Source organism: Phasianus colchicus, chromosome 3 (genome assembly GCF_987193195.1).
Source record: "Phasianus colchicus chromosome 3, bPhaCol1.hap1.1, whole genome shotgun sequence".
Taxonomy (NCBI): domain Eukaryota; kingdom Metazoa; phylum Chordata; class Aves; order Galliformes; family Phasianidae; genus Phasianus; species Phasianus colchicus.
Genome location: NC_143438.1, coordinates 50,208,674 through 50,220,900, shown reverse-complemented (window position 1 = coordinate 50,220,900; position 12,227 = coordinate 50,208,674).

The window sequence follows — 12,227 nt, the reverse complement described above, 5'->3', positions numbered from 1 at the left end:
GTTTGTGTATGTTGCGTATACATACAAGTATATGTATATAGGTCTGTCTAGGGAGTTTTAATCCATTTTACAGGGAATTTTTCCAGATTTACACACAACAAAGAACAGAGAGTATTAAAATATGTTGACTTACTATCTTTCTTCCGCCTCTTGTCCTACTAAGAACAAAAGATACCTGTATCATAATGTTCAATAGAATTAAACCTAGGCGTTCTGAATAGGTGGACATTGCTTCTGTCTGTGGTGGAGAGATCAATCTGTTGCAGCAGCTTTCAGTCACCTATGCCACAAAAGTTATCAATCCATGGGTCCAGACACTAAAGCTGGATTATCTCTATTGCTACAGTAGTTTATGGCATCCTTTCATTCAGCCTAAGTAGTCCTCCCCCAGGCAATGCCTGATCCACAGTCAGGAATAGTTAGATAGAATACAGATGGTGGATTCCAGAGATAAGGAGAGCCTGGTACAAAAGCATGCTCTTGGGGACAGAAATTGGCTGTTGGCAGTCTTGTTCAGTAATGAAGATGAACCCCATGAGCTCATGCACTATAAGAGCCTTCAGCAGCCAATAGGCAAAAAGCCAGCCATGAAGTTACTCCAGTAAATTCAAGTGGTAAATAATTTGAGCACAAAGTATAGGCTGTAGCCAGGTGTGACCACTCCTTTAGTGCCAGAGTGCTTCCTAAACCCTACCTCAGTCTGCCTTCTTTTAATAATAATTAATAAAATAATAGTCTTCGACACTGCTGCCATGAGTAATCAATACACTCAAGAGTTTCCATGTAGTTGGTCTAGAAACTTAAGTATAATCACCCAAATTAGTTCTCTCACTATTCTTTCCACTGGCACAGCTGCACCTCCAAAAGGGTGATCTTTTCGTTTACATTCTACATTCAAGGAAGCCTGCACCATGTGTCCCAGTCCTGCTCACTTAAGTTGTGAAACCCATGATCAAGAGCAAGGTATGACTCAAAATCCACTAGCACAAAACCTCTTGCAATATCTTAGCTGCTTTTGCATCCCTTCAAATACAGTTTGCATGAGAATTTTCAGCATCTACAAAGAAAAGTTTCTATAAAAAGCAACAAGTGAACAAAAGAATCACAAAGAAACAAATTTCAGAATCTACTTATTGTTTGCTGTGTGAACAAGCTGCCATTTCTTGAGGAGAGCATCAAGCTTTGTTGATCTTCTACAACTATTCATATATCTTTGCTGTAGCTTATTATAAATTTATTTCCAAATCCAAATACAGTTCCCTAGCTCACTTGAATTTTCTAATCCTGCTGGTTTTTCATTCAGAATTCATCATCCACCTTTTAAAGAAATGCATTGACTACCCAAACACTTTTATTGCACAGAAGAGATTGTCCATTTAGTCCATTTATGCATGTACATATATAATTGACACCTTCCAAAACTGTTAGGTACAATCCAGGACTGCCACTACTATCAAAATCCACAATCAAGACAGACATACCCAAAGGTCTACAGCCAGTGCTTTATGGCCAACACCATGAAGAGGTTGACCAGTACTAGCATCCCATAAAATTAAGATGCTGGCTCAATATACAGACAAAAAAACTCACAGAATTGAAAAGGCTAAATATGGAAGTTCACCACAGAGCTATTAATTTCTCATATACCAACAGATTATTTTTTATGATCAGCAATTAATTTGTAGATAGCATTCCAGTTGAGCAAATCCACTCAAGTCACACAGAAATAACAGAGGTAGAATTGGTAACCATTCCCTGTTAAAATCACAGAGACTACAGAAATTAAAGCTTAACCAAGTTATCCTTTAACAGGACCTCAGGCACAGATGTAAACAAATTCAAAGGAGCATCTCAGATGGTTGCAATCAATCAGCCCACTGCAGGTGTTGTACTGGTCTTCAACATCAGAAACTATCAATGTATCTACTAGTTTTCATTTCACTTTGGCTGTTCATGGAGCCCTCTTCTGAAAAAGATTTTATTGTTGTTTTTAAGTTTACAGTTTCAGCTCAACTTTTTTATACAGGAATTTTATTTGCATTATCACTTCTGGCTTACGCAAGAAAGCTCTCAGATAGATCTATACACAAGGAACAGATATGTTTGTTGATGCTCTTTAAAATAGCTAGTATTTTCTTGTGAAAACCAGTTTTTAAAGTCATACAAAGACAATTTAAACTGACTTCCTCTTTTTACAGATAAAAATAGAAGCAACTGATTTGTTTTCAATACTAAGGATCACCTGAAGCTTTTACACAGAAGACAAAAAGTGTTCAACTGCTTACCTGCAAGAGTTGCAACGTTGTATGAGATGTATTCAGTTGTTTCTGGATCCTTAAGAGATAGTTTATGGTGCTATAGATCGCCAGTCTAGCATTAGCTGACAATGTAAGAGGATGCTAAAGAAATCATGATGATTATTTTATTAGTTAAGAATAAGTCAAAATTCAAGAAGCAAATTATTGTAATGATTTCTTTAAGTCAAAAACTGCTGTAAAAGCAATACAGGTGAAGACTGAAACACAAATTTTAAAGGACATGTAGAAGTAACTTTGTCATTCTGAGAAATTTTAAATAAAATTCATAAACATAAAAGTTTTTTGTTGTTGTTGTTCGTTTGTTTTTAAGTTTAGTGAAAGTTCACTTACGGAATTAAATATGGACGTAGACCCTCAAAGAACACATTAAAAATATCAGGCTCCCTAATGTACCACACATCATGTTTTTTGTATTGTACCACTTCTTCCACCCCACTGCACCACAAAACTGGGCTGGCAGAATCACACAGAATGGCCTGGGTTGGAAGGGACCTCAAGGATCATGAATCCCCAACCCCCCTGCCACATGCAAGGCACCAACCTCCTCATTTAATGCTAGACCAAGCTGCCCAGGGCCCCATTCAACCTGGCCTTAAACATCTCCAGGGATGGGGCATCCACAACCTCTCTGGGCAGCCTCACCACTCTCATAGTAAAGAACTTCCCCCCAACATCCAACATAAGTCTTCCCTCCCTCAACTTAAAACCATTTCCCCTCATCCTGCTGTTATCTACCCTTTCAAAGAGTTGATTCCCCTCTCCTCTGTAGGTTCTCTTTAGGTACTGAAATGCTGCAGTGAGGTCACCCCGCAGCCTTCATTTCTCCAGGCTGAACAAGCCCAGCTCCCTCAGCCTGTCTTCATAGGGGAGGTGCTCCAGCCCTCTGATCATCTTTGTGTCCCTCCTCTGGACCCTCTCCAAAGCTCTCTGTCCTTCTTGTACTGGGGGCTCCAAACCTGGACGCAGTACTCCAGATGGGGCCTCACAAGAGCAGCGTAGAGGGGGACAATCACCTCCCTGTCCCTGCTGGCCACCCCTCTTCTAATGGAGCCCAGGATACCATTTGCTTTCCGAGCTGTAGGGCACACTGCTGGCTCATGTTAAGCTTTTCATTCATCAAGACCCCCAGGTTCTTCTCTGCTCTCCAGAACTGCTCCTTCCAGTTTGCATAGATTCCTCTGGCCCAAATGCAAAACCTTGCACTTTCCTGTGTTAACCTCATTAGGTTCACCAGGCCCACCTTTCAAGTCTGTTGAGGTCCCTCTGAATGGCATCCCTTTCTTCCACCATACCAACTGCACCACTCAGCTTGGTGTCATCAGAAAACTTGCTGAGGGTGCACTCGATTCCATCATCGATGTCATTGTTAAACAGCACATAAAGATGTTAAAGTAGCACCATTACAGCATGTAACAAGAGAGAGTTGCTGAGGTACATCCTTTTTCTTCTTCATTACAAACTACTCTAGAATATCCAAGGCAGAATTTCACATTTTAATTTGCCTAAAAGTAAAGCCAGTTGAAGAGGTGTATAATTTCCCAATTTCCTATTCAGTTATCCACTCACTGGCATAGTTCTTCATCCTCCCATTCTTTTGCAAATCTGCCTGCTTGTGAGGCCATTGAAAATACCGGATTTCCAAAATTAAAACATACATTTAAAAAAAAAATTGACTCATTTTGCTGAGCCAATTATTATAAACAGACAAAAATTTCTCCTGTCCCTTGGAATACCCTTCCAGGGGAGTAACTTGGTCAGTATCAGCCAACCTAAAATCACACCACTGTCAAGAGAGTAAATTTCCCCAACTCCTGTCCCTAACTGCACCTTCTTGTCCCCCTATGCCAGGAAAAGCTGTTCTGCAGCTGTAGACCCAACTCATAACTGATTGTTTTTTTACAATCTGAGTTTAGTTTTCATCTGTTTTGAAAGCAAGCTAAGAGGAGTGTTTCACATCCTGATAGCACCACCTAACTGGAGATTGCCAAAAAGCAAAAAGCAGCAGTTCTATTCTTCCCAACCAATTCTATATATACAGTCTATATATACAGCTTCCCCTGAACTAGACTTAACAACCATGAAATTTTTTTTATTATTATTATTTTTTTTTAAATGAATTGTAGATTTTGATGTATGATTGAGTTTTCTTCAGTAGCAGCTTGCATGCATGGTATTAAAATTTGCTGTAACATCAAAATGCAGTCTCAGTGAGCGATAGCAATGGTTTAGCCACTAAAAATGAGAGTTCCAAACTTCTTCCCTCACTCTCTTACCCTCACAGAGTTAGGAAGATTTCAGTCAACTCACAAGGAATCAGTTAAGCACCAGAGGCAGCACCAGGGAGTGCCTAGCTTAGAGCTGACACAGGAGGAAAAAGTGGCACGCAGGTGTGGGAGAGTGCAGGCTTACCTAAGTCAGTGTTATACAAGTTCCCTGTGTCTGAGCTGTCTCTTGCCCAGCCTGATTGAGACACTAGTGGAAAACATTTATTCTCAGCTTATTTTACTGCTGGTCTCACTTCTAGCCTGACTTACCATGCCTTAGTCAAGCAGCAAAGTCACTTCGATTATGACAGTAGGAGAGCATAGCCTTTGTCTTGCAGCAGCAACTAGCTACAACCACACAGTTTAGAAGTCCTATGAAACTTTACCTGATTAGCTTTGCTAATCAGTTTGCTGAGTTTCCATGCAGTCTTCCCTGCATTCAATCCTCATCTGAAGAAATACAATATCTAGGGAAACAAATATTCACAGGGATTACTTCATATATCGTGCAGGTGTTTCATAAATGAGAGGGTGTATGGGAATTGCTGAGTCACGGCCTGAACCTCTGATTAGTCACCTGAGGCGAGCAATGAGTCAGCCCTGGGAGCACAGCTGAAAGCAATTCACCTGTGCTGCAGGAAGGGGTGGAGCCTGGCTCCACCTCTCCTAGACCCATTTAAGAGCTGACTACCAGTGGGGAAGGATCTCTCTCTTCAGAAGATCCATTCCACTGGAGTTTCCTGAGCAAGTCCACAAGATGGGTAAGCATCCTATTTATTCTCTTTGTCTTGCTGTGCTTAACTCTCTTGCTTATTTTGTTACTATAACATCTTAATATTATTTGATTGTATAATATTCCTTTATATAATTTTCATTGCTTATACACTTAGCCAGGCAGGCAAGCTGAATATACTAAAACTTACACTATGTCCTTTCTTTGGAATTTCTGTAAATGGTTCAAGGGGGGGAATACTACCCCCCCTAGATAAAATGATTCCAGGGCAGATCCCAGGATTTGTGGGATCCCCTTATTATGAACTGGCAGTTATCATTGAAAAATGAGGTCCCCTATGTGTTGTGGGAAACATCTCCCCATATTGCCTAGCAGATTACTTTCAGGGACTAGGCGAAGATAAATTTTCTTACAAGAGAAAGGCAATTTGCTGCTTCTACAGTGGTATGGTCACTATTAAATGCTTTAAATAATGCTGAAATGAGGAATAATACATTAGTGAATGAAAATGAACTTTTGAAAGATCGTATTGAAAAATTAAAACAGGAACTTGGCATGTTAACAGGAAAAAAAAAAACCAATTCTATATCTTCCAATAGGTTAAGTTCGTAATATTTCAATAAACGATGACCAGGCTCCTGAATCAACAGACTGTGTTGATCAGGAAAATAAACAATCTAAATCAGATCTTGAATCTCCAATTTTGACGGATGCACTAGAAGTCTGTCCTGTTATAACTCAAAAAACAAAAAAGGTACAGGACAGACTGGTAGGGGTGCCACCTGATCAGTGGCCCCCTGCTCAGACCCACTTGCAAGTAACAGCCCGGCCATACATGGCAACAGAACTGATGGACTTAGTACAGTGATTTAGGCAGAAACCTAGAGAAAGTGTGCCAGCTTAGTTATTAAGATTGTGGGATTCTGGGACAGAAAGTGTTCTGGTGAATGGCCTGGAAATAGCCAAATTGGCCACTATGACTGTCCATCCTGCTCTCAGACAGAGGTTATATGCAGGTAATCAATAGAATGGTTAATGGCGGCCTGCCGTATGGTATGGCCCAATAAATCTGATATTCTTTTACATACAGGGATGTGGTCCTCCATGGAGGACCTTCAAAATTATATCCATGAACTAGGTGTAAGGGAAGCAATTCATGAGGACACATTTGATGGCCTGGATCTGGTCAAATTCTCAGCAGGGATGAGAGACCTAATTTTACAACAAGCTCCCTCCCATCTGTACAGTACTCTGGTCTCCATATTAAATCCCCTAATGGCCTCAGAAGCAGTTGTCCAGCAGGCTGCCAGTCAGTGGCCGACCTAGGAGAAACAACGCCTGCGGAATAGGCGCAACATTCGGTCACTAGAAGAAGCCGAGGTCTTGCTGGTGACTAAAACCAAAATGCCGGCTACTCGAGCTCCTCAATCAGGACCCATAAGGGTCTCCCGAAAACAAATGTTTAATGATTTAATTTGGGCTGGGGTCCAATTTGCTAAGATTGACTGCCAGCCCAACCATATCCTTCTCCAACTGTGGAAACAACTAAAGGACAACCAAATATTTCAGACCCACCCTAAGAAACCAAGGGTAAGGGTTATAGAGAGAATGCCAACAATGACATGGAACTTAGAAGATTTCATTGTTCCTAATAGGGAAAAAAAGCTGCCTCAGGTGTCTTGGGCTACAATGCCTGAGCCACCAGAAGCAAAAGAATTGGACATAGCTCAATTCATGGCGTGACGAGGGATGTTAGTCCCCCTAGGGCCTCCAGATGGGACCGAAGGCCCTACGTAGAATTAACGATTTATTGGTCCTGAAAAAATATTCAAAGAGCTATGGCATTAGTGGACACTGGAGCAGAAACATCAATTATTTATGGAGATCCAACCAAATTTGATGGAGACAGAGTGGTGATTGGTGGTTTTGGGGGACAGACTCTTCCTGTCACCCAAACATGGTTGAAACTGTGGGTTGGGCATCTCCCACCCTAGGAGTATATGGTATCTATTGCCCCAGTCCAGGAGTACATCTTGGGCATAGATATTCTATGGGGTCTGGCTCTCCAGACAACTGTGAGGGAGTTCAGACTTCGACAGATGTATCAGTATCAGTGCAGTGCAGGCAATATTAAGAGGCCATGCAAAACATGGGTCTATTTGCCTGCTGAAACCACACCAGGTTACTAATGTAAGACAGTACAGACTCCTGGGTGGGCAAGATGAAATATCGAGAACGGTGCAGGAATTAGAAAAAGTGGGCATTATAAGACCTGCTCACAGCCATATAATTCCCCCATATGGCCAGTGCGGAAGTCGGATGGCATGTGGAGAATGACAGTAGATTACAGAGAATTAAATAAGGTCATGCCGCCTATTCATGCGGCCGTACCCAATATTGCCTCCCTAATCGATACATTGAGTAGGGAGATAAAAACCTATCATTGTGTCCTAGATTTAGCAAATGCGTTCTTCAGTATCCCAATTGCTGAGGAATTGCAAGATCAATTTGTGTTTATGTGGGGAGGCAGGCAGTGGACCTTTCAGGTCCTGCCACAGGTGCATTCACCAATGTATTGTCACAATCTAGTGGTGTGTGACCTGGCTGATTGGAAAAAACCTGATGATGTTAACCTATATCATTATATTGATGATCTCCTGCTGACATCCGACTCACTGGAGGCAGTAGGGCAGGTGGCAGATTCATTAACCGCCTGTTTACAACAGAGGGGATAGGCTATAAATCCCCAAAAGGTGCAAGGTCCGGGCCTGTCTGTAAAATTCCTGGGGCTGGTTTGGTCAGGAAAGACTAAAGTACTACCCAGTGCTGTCATAGATAAGGTTCAGGCGTTCCCAGTCCCTACAACATTGAAGCAGCTGCAAGAGTTTCTAGGTATATTGGGTTACTGGCGTTCCTTTATACCTCACCTAGCGCAGCTGCTAAGGCCACTGTACAGACTCACAAAAAAGGGGCAGCTATGGGATGGGGAAAACAGAACAGGCTGCTTTCCAACAGACAAAACTGGCAGTTAAACAAGCCCAGGCATTGGGTATATTTGATCCTACCCTCCCAGCTGAGTTGGATGTTCATGTTACTCGAGATGGTTTTGGTCGGGGCCTGTGGCAATGCCAGAGTTCTGTTCGGACCCCCATTGGTTTTTGGTCTCAGGTCTGGCATGGAGCAGAAGAAAGATATAGTATAATTGAAAAACAGTTATTGGCTGCCTATTCAGCATTACAGGCAGTAGAGCCAATAACCCAGATGGCTGAAGTTGTTATAGTTAAGACCACTCTGCCGATTCAGGGGTGGGTGAAAGATCTGACCCACCTTCCTAAGACAGGGGTGGCCCAAGCACAAACAGTGGCACGATGGGTCGCCTACCTCAGCCAAAGGAGCAGTCTGTCTTCATCACCCTTAAAAGAAGAACTTCAGAAGATCCTAGGCCCAGTGACCTATCATTGTGATGCACCAAAAGAAACACTGGTCGCTTCACTAGAGAAGAGTCCTGTTCAGGAGGGGAAATATCCTATCCCTGAAGATGCCTGGTATACAGATGGGTCCAGCAAGGGCAACCCGAGCAAGTGGAGAGCAATAGCATACCATCCTTTGAATGAGACAGTCTGGTTTGACGAGGGGGATGGTCAGAGCAGCCAATGGGCAGAACTGCGAGCCGTGTGGATGGTTATAACCAAGGAACCCGGTGATGGTATTCTGAATATCTGTACAGATAGTTGGGCTGTGTATGAGGGGCTCATTCTTTGGATTGCACAGTGGGTCACCCAGGAATGGACCATCCACGCCTGACCAATCTGGGGCAAAGATGTGGTTAGACACATGGTACAGTCAAACACAGGACTATACGTGTCTACCATGTTTCTGGTCATCAGCCCCTACAGTCACCAGGAAATGATGAAGCTGACACGCTGGCCCGAGTTTGATAGATTGAGAATTCACCATCTGAGAACATCGCCCATTGGTTACATCAGAAGCTACGGTATGCAGGACAAAAGACAATGTGGGCAGCTGCTAAAGCATGGGGACTGCCCATACAGCTACCTGACATCATCCAGACATGCCAGGATTGGGATGCTTGCTCTAAGATGAGACTGAGATCATTGCCTGAAACAACAGCCCATCTTGCTAGAGGACACAACCCTCTCCAGCGATGGCAGGTCGATTACATTGGGCCCCTTCCTCGGTCTGAGGGGGTGAGATATGCCCTGACCTGCGTCAACACTGCAAGTGGGGCTACTGCAGGCCTACCCAGTACTGAAAGCAAATCAGGCATATACCATCAAGGCACTGACTAAACTGATGTCTGCCTATGGGACATCTCAAGTCATCGAGAGCAACCAAGGGACTCATTTTACTGGTGCAATGATACAGCGCTGGGCAGAAGAAAAAACAACATCGAATGGCGATTCCACCTGCCATATAATCCAACGGGGGCAGGCCTCATTGAATGTTATAATGGTATTCTTAAGGCTGCCCTGAAGACAGACTCCCAGTCCCTGCAGGGGTGGATGAAAAGACTGTATGAAACCTTGCGGGACCTGAATGAAAGACCCCGAGATGGCAGACCCAGTGCCCTGAGAATGCTACGGACAACATAGGCCACCCTGCTTAGGATCCAAATTAGGGGCACTGATTATCAGGTAAGACCCCAGATTGGTAATGAAAATAATCCTCTGCTCCCTGCCCCTGAGAACTTAGAACCAGGCACCCATAGAATAAAATGGCCTTGGAAGGTGCAGGTAGGACCCAGGTGGTGTGGCCTACTTGCACCTTGGGGGAGATTGTTGGAGGTGGGAGGCTCAGTAGTTCCTCCAGTAATAGGTACGTGGCCTACTGATATCACAGAATCACAGAATCACAGAATGACCTGGGTTGGAGGGGACCTCAAGGATCATGTAGTTCCAACCCCCCTGCCTAGCAGGGCCACCAAACATACACCTTTACTAGATCAGGTTGCCCAGAGCCTCGTCCAACCTGGTCTTGAACACCTCCAAGGACGGGGCATCCACAACATCCCTGGGCAGCCTGTTCCAGGACCTAACCACCCTCCTAGTAAAAAACTTCCCCCTAACATCCAACCTAAATCTTCCCTCTTTTAACTTAAAACCATTTCCCCGTGTCCTGCTATTATCAGCCCTTATGAAGAGTTTACTCCCCTCCTGGGAGTAAGTTCCCTTCAGATATTGAAAGGCTGCAATGAGGTCGCCCCGCAACCTTCTCTTCTCCAGGCTGAACAAACCCAACTCCCTCAGCCTGTCCTCATAGGGGAGGTGCTCCAGCCCCCTGATCATCTTCGTGGCCCTCCTCTGGACCCTTTCCAAAATCTCCATGTCTTTTTTGTACTGAGGGCTCCACACCTGAACACAGTACTCCAGATGGGGCCTCACAAGAGCAGAGTAGAGAGGGACAATCACCTCCCTATCCCTGCTGACCACCCCTCTCCTGATGGAGCCCAGGATCCCATTTGCTTTCCGGGCTGCCAGAGCGCACTGCTGGCTCATGTTAAGTTTCTCATCTATCAGGACCCCTAGGTCTTTCTCTGCCGAGCTGCTCTCAAGGACAACTCCCCCCAGCCTGTACAGGTGCCTGGGGTTCTTCCGGCCCAAGTGCAAAACCTTGCACTTTGCCTTATTGAACCTCATTAGGTTCACCCGAGCCCAGCTTTCCAGCCTGTCAAGGTCCCTCTGAATGGCCTCCCTTCCCTCCACCGTATCGACTGCACCACTCAGCTTGGTGTCATCAGCAAACTTGCTGAGGGTGCACTCCATTCCCTCATCGATGTCATTAATAAAGATGTTAAAGAGCACCGGTCCCAAGACAGACCCTTGAGGGACACCGCTCGTTACCGGCCTCCACCTGGACATAGAGCCATTGACCACCACCCTCTGTCTGCGGCCTTTCAACCAATTGCTTATCCATCTAGTTGTCCACCCGTCAAATCCACTTCCCTCCAGTTTGGAGATGAGGATGTGATGGGGGACCATGTCAAAGGCCTTGCTCAGGTCCAGGTAAATGACATCAGTTGCCTTCCCTTCGTCCACCAATGCCGTCACTCCATCATAGAAGGCCACAAGATTAGTTAAGCATGACCTTCCCCTGGTGAAGCCATGCTGGCTATCTAGGATCACGTGCTCGTTCTTTATGTGATCAAGCATATTATATATTGTGGTCAACACTCCAATCTTCATTACTAATGCCCCATTGTGTCCCTATGGCAGATCAGGACACCTCCTTTGGTGCCTCACATAGTTATGCAGCCACAGATATCTGGCCAGAAGGTGGGGTACAGGCAGCCGGGACGTGCCCCAGTACAAGCGGAAGTGTTGACCCAGGATAGAAATACAGCCTGTATCTTGCCCTGGAGGGCAGACCTTCCCCTCCTGGTACCCCTGAAACATCTGTATTACTCCCTGTGAGTCTTCGAGCCTTCAGGATCACCAGAAGGAATTAAATGCCATCAAAGCGTTCCAGTGTTACAGTCAGATCACGTGCAACACCTGGTGATGGCCTATATGGGACTGATGGAACATAAGATGGACCTGCATCTGATGACCGCATGTCTCTAGTAACTTCATCGAGCACTGGCCCATACAAGAATATCAATGTTCACCATTTGTCACTTGTCTTGAATTGTACCAACATGTGTCACGATGGAAATTGTATAAGCGTCGTGATATAGTGGGTCTCTGTATTAGGAAAAGCTTACCCATTAGTCAACCTGATCACTGGTTCATGCTGTGAAGGGGTGGAATGTATGGGAACTGCTGAGTCATGGCCTGAACCTCTGATTAATCACCTGAGGTGAGCAAGAAATCAGCCCTGGGAGCACAGGTGAAAGCAATTCACCTGTGCTGCAGGAAGGAGTGGAGCCCAGCTCCACCTCTCCTAGACCCATTT